The sequence below is a fragment of the Saccopteryx bilineata genome, chromosome 9 (genome assembly GCF_036850765.1).
Source record: "Saccopteryx bilineata isolate mSacBil1 chromosome 9, mSacBil1_pri_phased_curated, whole genome shotgun sequence".
NCBI classification, from domain to species: Eukaryota; Metazoa; Chordata; class Mammalia; order Chiroptera; family Emballonuridae; genus Saccopteryx; species Saccopteryx bilineata.
Genome location: NC_089498.1, coordinates 16,170,288 through 16,185,819, shown reverse-complemented (window position 1 = coordinate 16,185,819; position 15,532 = coordinate 16,170,288).

The window sequence follows — 15,532 nt, the reverse complement described above, 5'->3', positions numbered from 1 at the left end:
GTGCATGCAGGAGTCTGTCTCTGCCTCCCCGCCTCGTACTGAATTAAAAAGAAAAAAAAAAAAAAAAAGAGTCACTCTGAGGAACTAGGAGATGGCTGGATTCTGGAATCGAGTCCTTTGTCCTCACTGCATGTCACCAGGAAGTCAAGCCCTCTCTGCCCCTCCTCCTACTAATCTATAAAATGGAATGACCACTTACGCGAGGAGATTTCCCAGGTGGACACAAACATGAGAACAGGAAGAACAGAGGGAATTCTCTGTAAACATAAATGCTCAGAGGGCCCTCCTGGCGATGGTGACCACGAAGGCTCATTCCCAATGCCACCAGCATGTCTCATGTGCTCGAGTGAACTTCTAGGGGAGAGATTCCTACAGCGACCACAGGGAATGTGAAATGCAGCTCTCTCTGGACTTACGGGTTAAATTTGAACACCTTCCATCTGGGAGTCTGCATGCGGAACCAAAGTCCACCTCAGGCCATCTCACCCTCTCCTAGAGCCCTGAGGGCTCCTCCCCGGGGGGCTTCAGGGCCGGACAGGATCTGCCTGTGCTAGGGCGCTGCTGTGCCTCCCTCCATCGCGTGACCCGTGACCGCCCGGAGACGGAGCTAGCCCTAATACGGCGCTCACTGTCTCACGTTGGGCTCCAACGCTGTGTTAGAGATATTTCCTAAATGTCAGCTAACTCCCCTCAGTTTTCAGTGTGTGACCCAGGAGTGCTGTAAACAACGAACAGGAAATAAATAGATGATAAAAAAAATGGATACATAATAGAACGATACGGCTTAAAGAATGAACCTTAATGCACGCACACTTAAAAAACTTTCTCAGGCAGCCAGGGGAACCGCAGGAAGGGGCGGAGACTGTGAGGGGAGACCCTCAACAGGAAGGGGTGGGAGGGGAGGCGCTGACCCAGGTAACTTGGGAAGTGAGCGGAGTCTGGGAGACTAAAGGCCGAAAGCGCTGCGCGGAAGCACTGCACTTACGCTGATCAAGTTGTTTTCCGCGAGTTACCGAGTCTACGCTGCGGTGCATGCCAGCACCCAACAATGAAGGGAAAGGATGGCAGGTGATGGGAGTTAGGTTTCTCTCTGTTGGACTGGAAAATGAGAGATAAGCAAACCAAGGAGGCTTAAATGATTCATGTGGTAATGGATTAGAGTTGGAGGTATCCATATGAACTCATGTTTAGCTTAACAGATGCAGAAGGATACCGACAGAAATATTCATACATACATATATAGTCTGTCCGTAAAGTCATGGTGCACTTTTGACCGGTCACAGGGAAGCAACAAAAGTTGAAAGAAATGTGAAATCTGCACCAAGTAAAAGGAAAACCCTCTCAGTTTCTGTAGGATGATGTGGCAGCATGTGCGCATGCGCAGATGATGACATAACACCGTGTATACAGCGGAGCAGCCCACGGCCATGCCAGTCGAGATGTGGACGGTACAGAGGAAAGTTCAGTGTGTTCTGTGGCTCACTAAATTCGAATCCATGACCAAAGTGCAATGTGAATATCGGTGCATTTATAACGAAGCGCCACCACATAGGAATAACATTACTCGGTGGGATAAGCAGTTGAAGGAAACCGGCAGTTTGGTGGAGAAAGCCCGTTCTGGTAGGCCATCAGTCAGTGACGAGTCTGTAGAGGCTATACGGGATAGCTACCTAAGGAGTCCTAAAAAATATGTGTGTGAGCCCACATCCAACTGCACTGAATAGGTATGAAACTGGGAGAGTTTTCCTTTTATTTGGTACAGATTTCACATTTCTATCGTCTTTTGTTGCTTTCCTGTGACCGGTCAAAAGTGCACCATGACTTTACAAACACACTGTATATACACATATTGAATTAGTATACACATACTTATATAATAAAGATTTCTTTTTCTAAATTAGCTGAGAAGACCTAAAAGAAACAACACCCCAATAGCAATGAGCACTACTAGTACCCAGATCTTGCTTTCTAATACCATGCCCCAATAAAAGAAACCAAGGCTTCTTGGGGAAATGACTGACTCCAGGACTAGGGAAAGAAATATGCAAGAAGAACCAGATACAAAAAAGTATGACACTGCTCAAAGATTTCTAAAAATCCCCTCATTTATGGGAATATTTCAAAGGAGCACCATCGAAAGAGTCTCCATGGCCAGAGCTGGAATGATTTAAACAACAACATTAAGTAGCATTGGATTAAAACCCAAAGTAGAAAATAAATATTCATGAGTCCATTCGTATATAAATAAGTAATTGGATGAGTTGATAACCGGAGAGGAGAGACGGACTTCCTGTGCGGGAGAATCCCCACCAATCGTGCAGACAGTCTGCCCGTGAGGAGAGGGTGCATAATTCCAGACGCCTTCAGCTGGGTCAGTGCAATGACTTTCCTCCAAAGACTCAGTGGAAAGGGGACGAATTTGTACTTGTATCATGGAGAAACCTGACAAACACAGCCTCAACCAAGTGATCACGTCAACATCAAGTCATAAATCAGGTTGACAGTATGTGCCCTCGCTGTGCTATGATGGAAATGTCACTCAACCATTGTAGTTTTCCTCTTAAGAACCAAAGGGGGAAAAACTCACTGACACGGGCAACAGTGCGGTGACTACCAGAGGGAAAGGGGGTGCGGTAGGTAGAAGAGGGTTGAAGGGGGATAGATGGTGATGGGGGGAGACTTGACTTGGGGTGGTGAGAACAATACAGTATACAGCTGATGTATTACAGAATTGTGTGCCTGAAACCTGTATAATTTTATTAACCAATGTCACCCCATAAATTCAATACAATTAAAAAAAAAAGAACAAACAACGCTAGACTAGTCATAAGAAAAACACCACATGTCAATAGATGAACATCCTATAAAACATGTAACCAGTACTCTTCAAAATGGTCAATGTTGTCAAAAACAAAAGAATTCTGAAAAACTGTCATAGCCATGAGGACCTCAAAGAGACATAGTGACTAAATGTCCTGTATTGTTCTAGATGGGATCCTGGAGCAGAAAAATGATAATAGGCAAAAAATAAGGAAAGCTGAATACGCTATGAACTTTGGGTAAGTGTAATGTATAAAAATTGGTACACTCGTTGTAATAAATGTACACTATTAATGCACAATGTTAATAATAGGAAAAACTAGGTGTGGGGTACATGGGAAGTTCGTGTGCTATCATCCATATTTTTGTAAATCTAAAACTGCTCTAAAAATAAAGCTTTTTTTTTTTTTTTTAAGTGAATGAATAAAGAAGTAGCAGTTCAGCTTTATATTTATAAATTATTGAGCGGTTGCTATGCTTACTATGTTCCGGGCACTGTTATATTTGGGAAGCTCAAGATTTTGTGTTTATTTGTCAATTTATTTAACTCCAAATCCGATGCAACTGTTATGAACATTAGAGATGTGTAAAGCGATCAGCACTGTGGCTGGAACCTAGCAGACCCTGAAAGATGATGAGGCTAGGGTGATGGTAATTGGGTTTGCTTGAAAGAGCTCACAGCGATGGCACCCTCCGATAGAAGTCTGCACACGGTGGCCCGCCTTCTCTAGCAGGAGGCTGGTCAGGGAAGTGTTTTTGGAGAAGCCGAGTCCCTAAGGATGAGTAAGTTTGCTGGTCCAAGGCAGAGGCTGCTTTGCTTTCCTGAAGCGAGACCAGCACAATCAAAGGCCTCACAGCATCACGCCTCGGGGTCTAGAAGGAGGGCTGGGACTCAGTGTGCTTTGCTGTTGCAGGAGCGCTTGGCGGGAAGCTGAAGGAAGGGAAGGAAAACCAGGCTGGAGTGGTCAGCAATGGCATGTCCGTCACAAGAGGCGCTGTGTGCTGGGCGCAGGAACCTGAGCCGCCTTCTGCAGGCTGTGGGGGCGCCACTGAGAACGTCCAGCTCTGCGGAGAGGCATCCACATTTGCTGGATAGGCTCATGCTGGCTGCGGAGTGGGCTGGGACTGCACTGTGACCATATGGGATCCCGCAAGGCCACGAGCTGGGAGCCATTGGAAAACCTTGGCATCTTCCTGGGGACAGTGAGGACCCTCTGACTTCCTAAGCTGACCACACTGTTATGAAGTGCCTGTCTAAATACGCTCTTTTTGTGCGCATGAGCTATAAAGGTGGAAGGTAGTTCCGGCACAGAACGTATCTATGAGGCGAAGCGGAGCGTTCCCCTTCCGACCACCGCTGGCTCCAGCCCTCCTGGGCCGGAGAAGGGATGCCAGCGAGGAAGGAACGATCTGTGGGACTTCAGGAGCTGCCATTGTGAAGCTCCTCCTCTCTTCTACACGAAGCCATAATGTTTTGTAGGCCCTAAAAATCTTTTTTTATATTGAATTTATTGGGTGACACTGGTTAACATAATTATACAGGTTTCAGGTGCATACTTCTACAACACATCTCTGTACATCATGTTGTGTGTTCACCCCTCCTAGTGAACTCCATCACCATTTACCCCCCATACCCTCCCCATCCCAGCAATCACCGCTGTTCTCCATTTCCATGAGGTTTTTGGTCCTTTTTGCTCTGTCCCTCTACCTCCCTCACCCAACACCCTCCCCTCCTAACAGCTGTGAGCCTGCCCTGTATGTGTGAGTCTGTGTAGACCCCAACTTCTCAGTTCATCGTTCCAGACGTAGTTAGGGTGGTCAACCCCAAACTATACTTCAGCAAGTAGTTCATATTCTTGTTACTCAGGAAGTGAATGAATAGCAAGGCAAGATTGGAATTTGGGCATCTGGGTTCTTGCCTCAGCTTGGCTACTTACTAGTGATAGGACTTTCTATGGTCCTGTGACACTTCAGGAACCAGTTTTTAAAATATTCTTAAATAGAAAATGTATCCCAATACCACCTCGGCCACCATCATCACCGCCGCCGCCATCAGCAACATCAACAGCATCATGATCCTGACCTCTCCACCCTGGATTTTGGTGAGAAGTAAATGTCACCACGTTTAGAAAAGCAGCTGTCACTTGTCATCAAAAGATAATAAATAGCATATGAATCATTTTCCAAGCTGCAATGTTGAAACTGATCCAATTCAGTGTCCGGCACATAGTAGGCGTTCAGGGAATCTGTGCTGAATGAAAATCAGGTCATTTATTATGGCCTGTCCCCCCCACCCCCATTACTTAGACGCATACTCTGTGACATGGAAACAAGGCATTGTAACTTGTGCATACTTCCCTGGCTTTTTGGCGCAGAACAGCTCAATGAAATGTGAGCAGACTTCCATCATAAGCACCGGAACAGCTTTGGTTCTGCTCTCGTCGGGGACTCCAAACATGCCCCCAAACAAGTTCCAGATCTCTTAGAGTGTGCTCACCAATCACTGAACCCACTGAAAACCAAGGAGTTCCTTTCGTGGGCCACCTGTTTCCTCACCCTTCTACCTATCTAGCAGTCATAGAGAGATCATTTTCTTCTTCCCACTTAGAGTTTCTGTGTTGTCCTTTGTGCTCAGGGCCAAACGGCAGCCTCCATCACACACCTCACGATTTGCACCTATTACCCTGAATTGCTACATGTCAGAGTCACTTCCTTCCATGTCAAATGGCCCTAGACCAAGACCTGGGCTCACTTCTCTCTTTCAGGGAAGCCGGCTGCCTTTTCAATAAGGACATTTTGTTAAAAATAAAAGCAACTCAAAGATCCCCAGTAAACAGCTCTCCAAACAGCTAAGAAGAAGTAGTACCCACAGGGCGTCTTCCCTGGCCTGTCTCAAGCCGTGTGGACTCCACAAGAACTTCTCCATGGCAAGAACATAATTGATTCCTGTGCCTTAGCTTTTAGCACAAGGTCTGGTTCAGAGCAGAACATGAATATCTGTGGAGAAAATAGTCTCTTTCCTAAAAATGTTGGGGCTAGAATAGGACTCAGAGATAATGTAATGGTCTGCTACTCAAAGCAGTAAAATTCATAGACCAGCAGCACTGGCAACGCCTGGGAGCTTGTTAGCATCTGGCTTCTGCACGTCACCTTGAACCTAAATGAACAATTTTCATTTTTACTAGATTCTCATTTGAGAATCACTGATCTTGTCCAACGGTTACATACCTCAGCTGAAGACTAGAATTACCTGAAGAACGTTTAAAAAACTTGATACCAGCATCCCATACAGAGGCACCCTGGTATCTTTAGTCTGGGAATGGTGCCTGGGTCCTAAGGTTTTTAAAAGGTCCCCATGGCATTCAAGTGATAAGTCAATGCTGAGCACCACTGATCTAGTCCAGTGTTCTCGTGTGAAAACAGATACTTCCCCAAAGCTGGAAGCACGCATCTGGGTGTTCAACGCTGTTTCATAGAGACTGGGAACTAACCAACATTTAATCTACTACTTCTCCCTAAACCTCTTCCTTTTTCCTCTCTCTCTCAAGTTATCCATCTGTCCCTTATATCCTGGACTCTTCCCATCTTCTATGCATGACACAAAAGAGCCTCCAGTCACCATCAGTTATTCCATGACTCTACTCAGCACCAGAGCTGATCAGAGCAGGCAGAGACTCTGGCTGGATGAATCAGAGTATCTTTCAGGACTTTGAAACTGGGACCAGGAGCAGGATTGGCGGTCTCAGCTTCTGGCTGGTCCTCTAATAGGTGAAGACAGGATCGGTGAGGCTACATTTTCCACCGTGGAAACCGGGAGCAGAGCAAGGCTGTGAGGAAGCAGAGGAGACACAATGACCCCAGCACGGGAAGGGAAGTAGAGACCATCAGTAGAGACAGTCAATGATCGGACTCACTCTGACTTCTCGCCCTGGTGGCTAGCTAGGCTCAGTTGCACTTTCCATTACATTATTTCATGGAATGTCACTGTTCTTAATACACCACCTGCTTTTTTCCTGATGCCAGCTCAAGTTGGGTTTCGTGTTGGAAAACATACACACACACACACACACACACACACACAAATCCTCATTAATTCAGTTGCTTTAGTCTCCCTCATTCTTATCAGCACATTAGTACACATGTGAGATCATCAATGAAACTCATACTTAAGTGATGAGCTTCTAGGCCACCCAACATAAAAGGGGAATGAGGAAAATCCATATGTGATGATAGCTGTCTCTCTTAGTGGCACTGAGGGCCTTCTGCCAGGGTATGGCATCTTTGCAGAAGGAAGTGACTGTGACCCCTCCCCAGCAGAGTCCTAGGACTTCCACCCCAGGGTGCAGGTGTTGCAGGCAAAGTCAAGATCCGTCTGAAGGTTATTTCAAAACTTCTATTCCAACCTGCAGATTAGAATGTAAGAAGACAGATCGCGATTGTGTGAGTTCTTTAGGAATTCACTAAGCTGTTCGTGAACCTAAAATCTCAAGGCCAGGTGGCAGCAGGCCTTCCTGAAGGCATTTTGGATCAGAGAGAGCCTAAGGCACTAGTTTTCTGTAAGTTGTACCCCCTGTGAGGGCTGAGACTGTTCAACAGACACTCGCTGAGTGCCTATGTCAGGTGCTGTTAGTCACTACCAAGCCTCTGGGTCCTGGCACATGCTATTCTGAATCTCTGAAGAGCCCTTCCCTCCTGCCCACGCTCAGCCACTTTGCAAAACACAGCCACCCTGTCCTCTGGAAGCTGTCCCCAATCCTTATCCCACCTGACTCGCCTTTTGTGCAGTCTTTGATCTGTGTACATTACTTGCATGCCAGACTGCAGTGCACCTGTTTTCCTAGGAGTCCTCCCTTGGAGCCGGGCTTTTTCAGCACAGAAAACATGCTTTCACCAATTCTGGCTCCTCGGCTCCTCACTCCATGCTGAGCAAGCCGTTCAGAGCCAACTGAGTGGTGCACCGCAGTACGTACGTCAACACTGTTCACGTTGCCATCCTCATTCGGAAGACCGAGGCACGAATGTCCATGGAGAAAGTGCCATTTGCCCTTAGGTTACATCAGGACTCTGGGCAGACCAGGGTTAGAAACAAACAAACCCTCCCTAGAATGCATACTTATATTTTAATATTCCAAGTACCAACATGTAAAATGCACATATGGTTTGTCCTAGCAACCACTCTTCTAGGAACTTACTCTACGAATGTGCTCACAAAATGTGTGTCAGGACACAGCAAGGGTGCTGCTTGCTGCGTGGCTTGTGTTAACTAGCGCCCAGAAACAACCAGTGTGCTCACCTACAGAGGACGAGCACAGCCTCTAGGATGGATATCTAGACTGGGATTTTATGTGAGGCAGAATTTAAGAGGACTAATGATATCGGTGTGTAAGTATATGACGATCATTATTGCGAATAAAGAAGAGCACTGAAGTATACATACAGTTATCTTTCACAATCACAGATGTAGGCCCTGGCCAGTTGGCTCAGTGGTAGAGCATTGGCCTGGCATGCAGGAGTCCTGGGTTCGATTCCCGGCCAGGGCACACAGGAGAAGCGCCCATCTGCTTCTCCACCCCTCCCCCTCTCCTTCCTCTCTGTTTCTCTCTTCTCCTCCCGCAGTCAAGGCTCCAGTGGAGCAAAGTTGGCCCAGGCGCTGAGGATGGCTCTGTGGCCTCTGCCTCAGGTGCTAGAATGGCCCTAGATGGGCAGAGCATTGCCCCCTGGTGGGCGTGCCAGGTGGATCCTGGTTGGGCGCATGCGGAGTCTGACTGTTTCCCCGTTTCCAACTTCAGAAAAATACAAAAAAAAAAAAAAAAAAATCACGGATGTAGTTGGATACATACAGTCTGGTAGATGCATAATAGTAGCAAAAAAAAAAAAAAAAAAAAATGGAGTTGTTTCTGTCTGTGCCCTGACTGGGGATTGAACCTGCAACCTTTGTGCTTCAGGATGAAGCTCTAACCAACTGAGCTATTCAGCCAAGGCAACAATTTGGGACTTAACAAGCCTTCCCATGATGTTAATATGTAGACCTTTTTGAGTATTTTTTCATTTTATATTCTCAACTACTTCACTATTTTATAGAAGAGGAATATAAGGCAAAGAGAGGCTAAGTAATTTGTTTAATATCACATAGCTGAGAAAGTGGTGGGGCAGGGATCAGTGTCACCTGAGAAATTGAAAAAAATATGAAAGTGGGAGTGTCCCCTCCCAGACCCGCTGAATCAGCAGGGAGAGAGAGAGAGAAAGAGAGAGAGAGAGAGGAACATCCATCTGTTCCTGTATGTGCCCTGACCGGGGATCAAACCGACAACCTCTGTGCTTCAGGATGATCCTCTAATGAACCAAGCTATCTGACCAGGGCAACAATTTGGGATTTAACAAGCCTTCCCCATGATCCCAACGCCCACTCGGGTCTGAGAAGCACTGCTCCAAACCATTAATGCCCTACAAGTCACAAGGTTTCTAAAGAAACCACAAAACCATATTAGCTGATGAAAGACTGAGCTTGGAAATGGGTCAGGGGGCGGAGGATGGAAAAATACTCACTTTAACTTTGTTACTTATTAAACTCTGAATTGTCCAGACCTTGCTAAGACTGATTTTAAACATCAACGGAAATAATCTGGTAGGGGAATTATGGGCCATATTGTGGTTGTTTTTATTCTTCTATACTAAGTAAATAAGATTAACCAGTACATGCTAAAATATATATACACCGCTCACAAAAATCAGCGGGTCAGGGAACGTGCAGATACTCCAGTACTTTCAGCCTTCTGTACTGAGCATGTTCACCAACGAAATAAAAGTTGGTTTTGCATTCATTTGCATAATTAAACAACTTTCTTTGACTTGTCATTTGCTTTTCTGATGTTCTTGTTTAATTTTAAAAAAATCAAACGTTTCTTTTTTTTTATTGCTTCATATTCATTTTTGAAATATTCCCTAATTTTTGTGAGCAGTGTATCACCGTGTATCTAGTCCCCGGAGAAATGGCGTCGCTTATAAAAGGCTGCCAGGAGAGCCGCCCCTCCGGAGAGCCGTGCTCCCTGTCTGCCACGGGAGAGCTTCTCCCGGCAAAACAAATGACTCTTCCCCCACCCGAGGAGCTGCCCCTCCCCTCCCTAAATTGGTAGCATCCATCACCGCGGGCCCAGAAGAGGTAGCCTTTCAGTCCTGAGCCCCGGTGTGATAATTGGCGTCATTTCCCTGAGCTACTGTGGAGGTTAATGAAGCACAGGGAGCTGTAGGCCAGCCACTTCCATTTCCGGCGCAGGGGTCGCGGGCTCTGATGAGAATAGGGAAAACCAGCCCAAAACAAGAATGGACAAGAGTCACGGGAGAATGCGGGTGAGGGCCGGGCGGAGAGAGAACAGCGCCCCCCGCCCCCCACCGCCCGCGGAAGGCGGCGTCTCTGGCTCCAGGGGGATGCCCTCCTCTGAGCTCTGAGGGACAGTCCCCCCGGAGGGGCCGTGGGGCTCCCCGATATATTCCGTGCTCACTATCCGGAAGACTGTTGGCCTTCACAGAAACTCCAGAAACATGTGAGAATGTGCAAGGCTCTGGAAGTCCGGCAGCTGGAAGTCCAGCAGCAGGACACAAGGGTAGGCTGGCTTCCCTTAGAGGCGGGCCGGCGACTCTGACCGTGCAGCACCTCACTGTGCGTGTTGCTTTCGTTTGTCATGGGTGGTTGTTTCTGAGAGAGACCTGGTGCTGCAGGGTAGTCCCCTCAGAGAGATCGGGGAATTCTAGCACAACTAGGGACAGTCTCTGGACGAGACTGATGAGGGTAGGAATGCATCCATTGCGCCAGCCCACACTGACCGGCTGTGTGCGCCCGCCCTGGGGTAGGTGTTCCGCTTGGGGACTCAGAGGTGAGACCAACAGCATATCCCCTCTGGACGCCCTCACAGTCCAGAAGGGAGAGAGGAACAGAAACAAACGGGAACAGTGCCGGAAGACAGGAGGACGTGGTGGACACAAGTCCCTCATCGTGGGAGCACAGGGAGGACCTTCATCAGGGGCCAAAATCCCCCTACAGAACAGTTCTGCTTGGACTTTAGAATCAGATGACCAAGCTCTGTCATTTACCAGGTCCACAACCCTGGGCGCTTTGCCGATCCCTCTGAACTCTGGTTTCCTTACCTGTAAACAGAGGCAGTGAGGGCACCCGTGCAGTATGATGCCCGCAGAGCAGAGGAGATCTCTGCTGAGAGGCAGTAAAGAAGGGACACGGAGTCGCTGACGGACAGAGTGGATGGGGGGTGCTGAGGAAAGCTGAGGGCCAGCCGGCCATCTGGCTGAGTGACTGGACAATGCAGCTGTGTGAGGAAGAGGAGAAAGAGCAGGTTTCTTTGACCCTCCCCCCACTTTTTTTTTTTTTTTTTTGCTGGGGTGGGGAGTATGAACATGATTAGCTTTCCATCAAACCAGAATGAGGTGCTTTGAAAAAGATATGTTCAGGTTCTAACGCCAGTATCCGTGAAAGTAACCTTATTTGGAAATAAGGTCTTTGCAGATGTAGTTAGTTAAGAGAGGGCTCTAGGGTGGGTCCTACATCCAGAGATGGGTATCCTTCTAAAAGGAGAAAACACAAAGACACACATGGGAGAAAGAAGGTCTCGGGAAGATGAGGCTGAGACGGGAGGGGGCAGCGACGAACCGAGAACTGCCAGCAACCAGCAGCGGCTCACACAGAAGCAGGGGGTAGACTCGTCCCTGGGGCTTCCAGAAGGAACCAGCCAACCCTACCGACGCCTTGTTGTGGGACTGCTGGATCCTAGAACTGTGATCAAATGCATTTTGTTGTTTGAAGCCGCTAGAGTGCAATACTTCATTATGTAGCCCTGGGACGAGTTCCCAGCCTTCTCCCCTCAGCACTGCTGACAGTGGGGGGAAGAATAGTTCTCTGCTGGGGGGGTGGGAAGGCTGTCTGGGCATCGTAGCTGGGGGGGTGGGAAGGCTGTCTGGGCATCGTAGCTGGTTCGCAGCACCACAGATTCAGCCCACTGGATGTCAACAGCACCACCATCACCACCCTCAGTTGTGACTAATGAAAATGTCTCAAAACAACCCCAGGGGACAAAATCTGCCCTGGCTGAGGACCACGGAACTAGTCCATTGTCTGCCTGGTCACTCACGCACTCATTTTTCATCTATTCACTCATTGTGGTATATTTGTTTATAACTGGTAACAGTTTAGAGATGGGTACGTACCAGGTATCTTTTTTAGGCTCTGGAAACGCAATGGAGCACAGTCTTTATGTTCATGAAGTCAGTGAAACGGGAAACACAGACTCTGATCAAAAAAAATCACACAAACCCTTACAAGCTGAGATAAAGGCCCTGAACAAAATGACTATGGCTCTAGGAACGCATATGACTAATGGGCCTGACTTAGCTGGTGGGCTCAGGGAGGTCTGACTGGAGGGAAGAGCACCTGCAAAGGCCCTGGGGCAGAAACGAGCCCAGAGAGCACAGGCATGATGGGAAGGAAGATGGTGGCTGAGGGTGGCTGTGTGAGAGTTTGGTCTGCATCCCAGGGTTTGACTTGATTATAGGGCACAAGGAAAGAGATGTCCCAGCGGCGGAGGGAGACAGGGTGCTCTGGTGACGACTTCATTTATCTCCAAGGTTGCACCAGGACAACTAGCTGTTAGCTCCTCCCCTCTCCACTCCCAATAAAGAGGAGCCCTTTCTGCTGTGTGGCTGCAGATGCGCAGCTCTACCTGGGACACAGGTAGATGCAGTTTCTGGAAAGGTCTGTCTGGCTTTCTATGGTTTAGTGAAGAGATGTCCAGAGGCCATGATGTCAGCTCATAAAAAATGTTCAGAAATCTGTATTTATGCCTTGTAGCTCTCTCTGGCGAAAATAGCACATTGTCCTAGAAGATGGATGCAGCCAGCCGCTCGCACAAGGAACGGCTTTCCCTGGAAGGCCCTTTGGAGATGGATGTGCTGCCTCGCTGCCCACCGATCTGGGCACCGGGAAGGGGCCCTGCTCAGCGGCGTCGGGCCCGGAGTCGAGCGCACCCACCCCAGTGCCTGTGGCCCCCTCCCCCCGTCCTGGCCCTGCGTGTCCGTGTTCACAGCACCGATTCCGGCATGCAGCACGGTGCTCTCCGCCCAGGCGTGCAGCTCCTCACACTCCGCTCACCGGGGAAGTCCGTCCACGACCTGAAGTCTCATCGTGCACTTCTGGCAAACGGGCCCCAAATCCCTGCCCCGGGCTCTTCCAAATCCCGTTTGCAGGTCAAAGGGGCGTCTTTGCGACCAGACTAGCGGGGCTGACAGGCCACAGTGACGGCACAGGCCTGTCACCGGGATTCAGGAGATGTGGGGTGAAATCACGACTCTTCCAGTTACCGGCTCGGAGCCTCAATGTGCTCATCTATGAAAAGGGAGTCATCACGCCTACCGCATGGCTGTGTGGAAGAGGTTGAACCTGTACATGGAGGAGGCTCTCAGCAGCCTCTTGACTCTGGCACAGCTGAGATCACAAACGTGATGAGCTTCGGGGAGCCACGCGGGAGGGAAGGGACTGCAGGCTGAGCTGGAGGCTGAGGAGCTGGTGTCCAGGGACACGTGCACCCAGGTCTCCTGACACTCACCTGGGAAGGCTCCCAGCCCCTGTCCTTCCCAGCACACAGAGCATCCTCACCAGCTGGGGCCACCGGGCCTTCTCTGCCGTACCAGTCCCTTCCTCTCTTCTCCTGTCCCTTCCTCTCCCCTCCTGTCCCTCCCTTCCTCTCTTCTCCCTTCCTCTCCTCTCTTCTCCCTTCCTCTCCTCTCCTCTCTCTTCCTCTCCCTTCTCGCCCTTCCTCTCTCTTCCTCTCCTCTCCCTTCCTCCCCCTCCCATCCTCTCCTGTCCCTCCCTCTCCTGTCCTGTCCTTTCCTCTCCTCTCCTCTCACCAAGGCCCTGGTGCGGAGGAGACTTTCTACCATCCACTCAGGAGGTCAGCCCCACCTGTGAGACGGCAGGTGCCCCGTGGGCAGCCTCCTCCGACCCTGTTGGCAGAGGCCCTCTGCTGCAGCTCCACCCCCGGGGACTTTCCCCGCCCCTCCTGCTGCTTCTCACCCCCTCCTCCTTCCTCCCCTGTCACAGCTTCCCCAGTGGGCTGTGTCTGCCTGCCCAGATGGGGGGTGCAGTGGGGGCTGGAGCGGAGTGGGGTCTCTCCCTACACCCCTCAGAACCCCTCCCTTCTCCGCGCTGCCCCCACCAGAGCATCTCAGCACCCTCCCGGGCCAAGCACAGGGCTGGTTCTGAGCCCAGCCCAACTGACAGCCCTGCCCCAGGGGCCCACAGACCCTGGGGAAGATGGAAACCACACAGAATCGAATCACGCCCATAGATAAGATAGTAACAGGTCATGACAGGCTCCACACAGAAAAATAAACAGAAGAAGCCCCTAGAGAATGTCCGGAGAGGGTAGTTTAGAGACGGGAGCATCGGGGCCCACAGCGTCTGGAGACTAGCTACCCTGGTGGGGTGGGCCTGGCCACTCTCACCCCAGATCCCCGCGTCCGCCTCTCCTGCTGGGAGTCCGTCCGGGGCTTCCAGCCGCCCCTTCACCAAGCGCCTTAGCTTCGCGGGGTGGCTGTCATACACGGCCACGTTCTCGGAGGCGTCAAACAACAGACATTTGCTCTCTCACAGTGCCAGAGGCCGGAGGTCTGAAACCAGGGTGTTGGCGGGGCCGTGAACCCGCTGGGGGCCCTGGGACAGAATCCGGTCAGGCTTCCTTCAGCTTCCGGCGGCTCCAAGGGTCCCTGGCTTGCGGGGAGTCATTCCAGCCTGCCCCTGTCGTCACAAGCCCTTTGCCCCGGTCTCCTCCCCTGTCTCTTCCAAGTGTCGTATAAGAACACGTGTCTTTGGATTTGGGGGCCATCCGATGACCCAAGACAAGCTCCGCTGGAAATCCTTAGTTCCATCGGCAGAGCCCTTGTCCCCAAGCAGGCTGTGTTCACTGGCCCCGGAGGTCAGGGGGTGGACATTCTTTTTGAGGGGGGGACTCCCCAGGGAGCACATCGCAGCAGGTGAGGGGAAGGACGGACCCCAGCAGTAGCATCAGCTCACCCACAGGATTCTGGCTCCTCTGCATGGAGTTTTACCAGCCTTTGACTTCGTGTTATATTTGATTTCAGTTTCAGTGTAAAAAGATTTCAACTTTGGTGCCGTACTACGTGGGCTTCTCATGACGGACTGTCGGTTTCTCCTCCTCCTCCTCCTCTGAAGGCCTGTCCAGACCCTCCGGACTACTCTCCGAGCAGGCCCCCGCCCCGCCATGCCCAGCAACCACAAACCTGTTCCCAGGATGGGGGGCGGTCCTCCCTCCCGCCGGGCTCCGACCAGCCTCCCGCGGGACCCAGGCTCGCCCGGGAATTAGGGCAAGAGGACCAAATGATTCCCAGCTGGAAAAACAACCCTGTCTGTAGGGTTGGCCCAGAACAGACTGGAAAGGAGCTCCAGGCTCAGGGCCCATCCAGCTTTTGTTTTCTCTTGTGTTTTAACTAAAATTCCTTTTGTTTCTGTTACTGAAACATACACACACACACACACACACACACACACGGACACATACACATACAACGGACGCCGTAAACATGCAAACAGTTCCGATGAGTATGAAATAAGGTGGAACATATAAAACAGGACGGAAAAATCCTTTCCTCTTTTTCCTCTTGTTAAACCCCACTCTTACAGGTACCTGGCTCC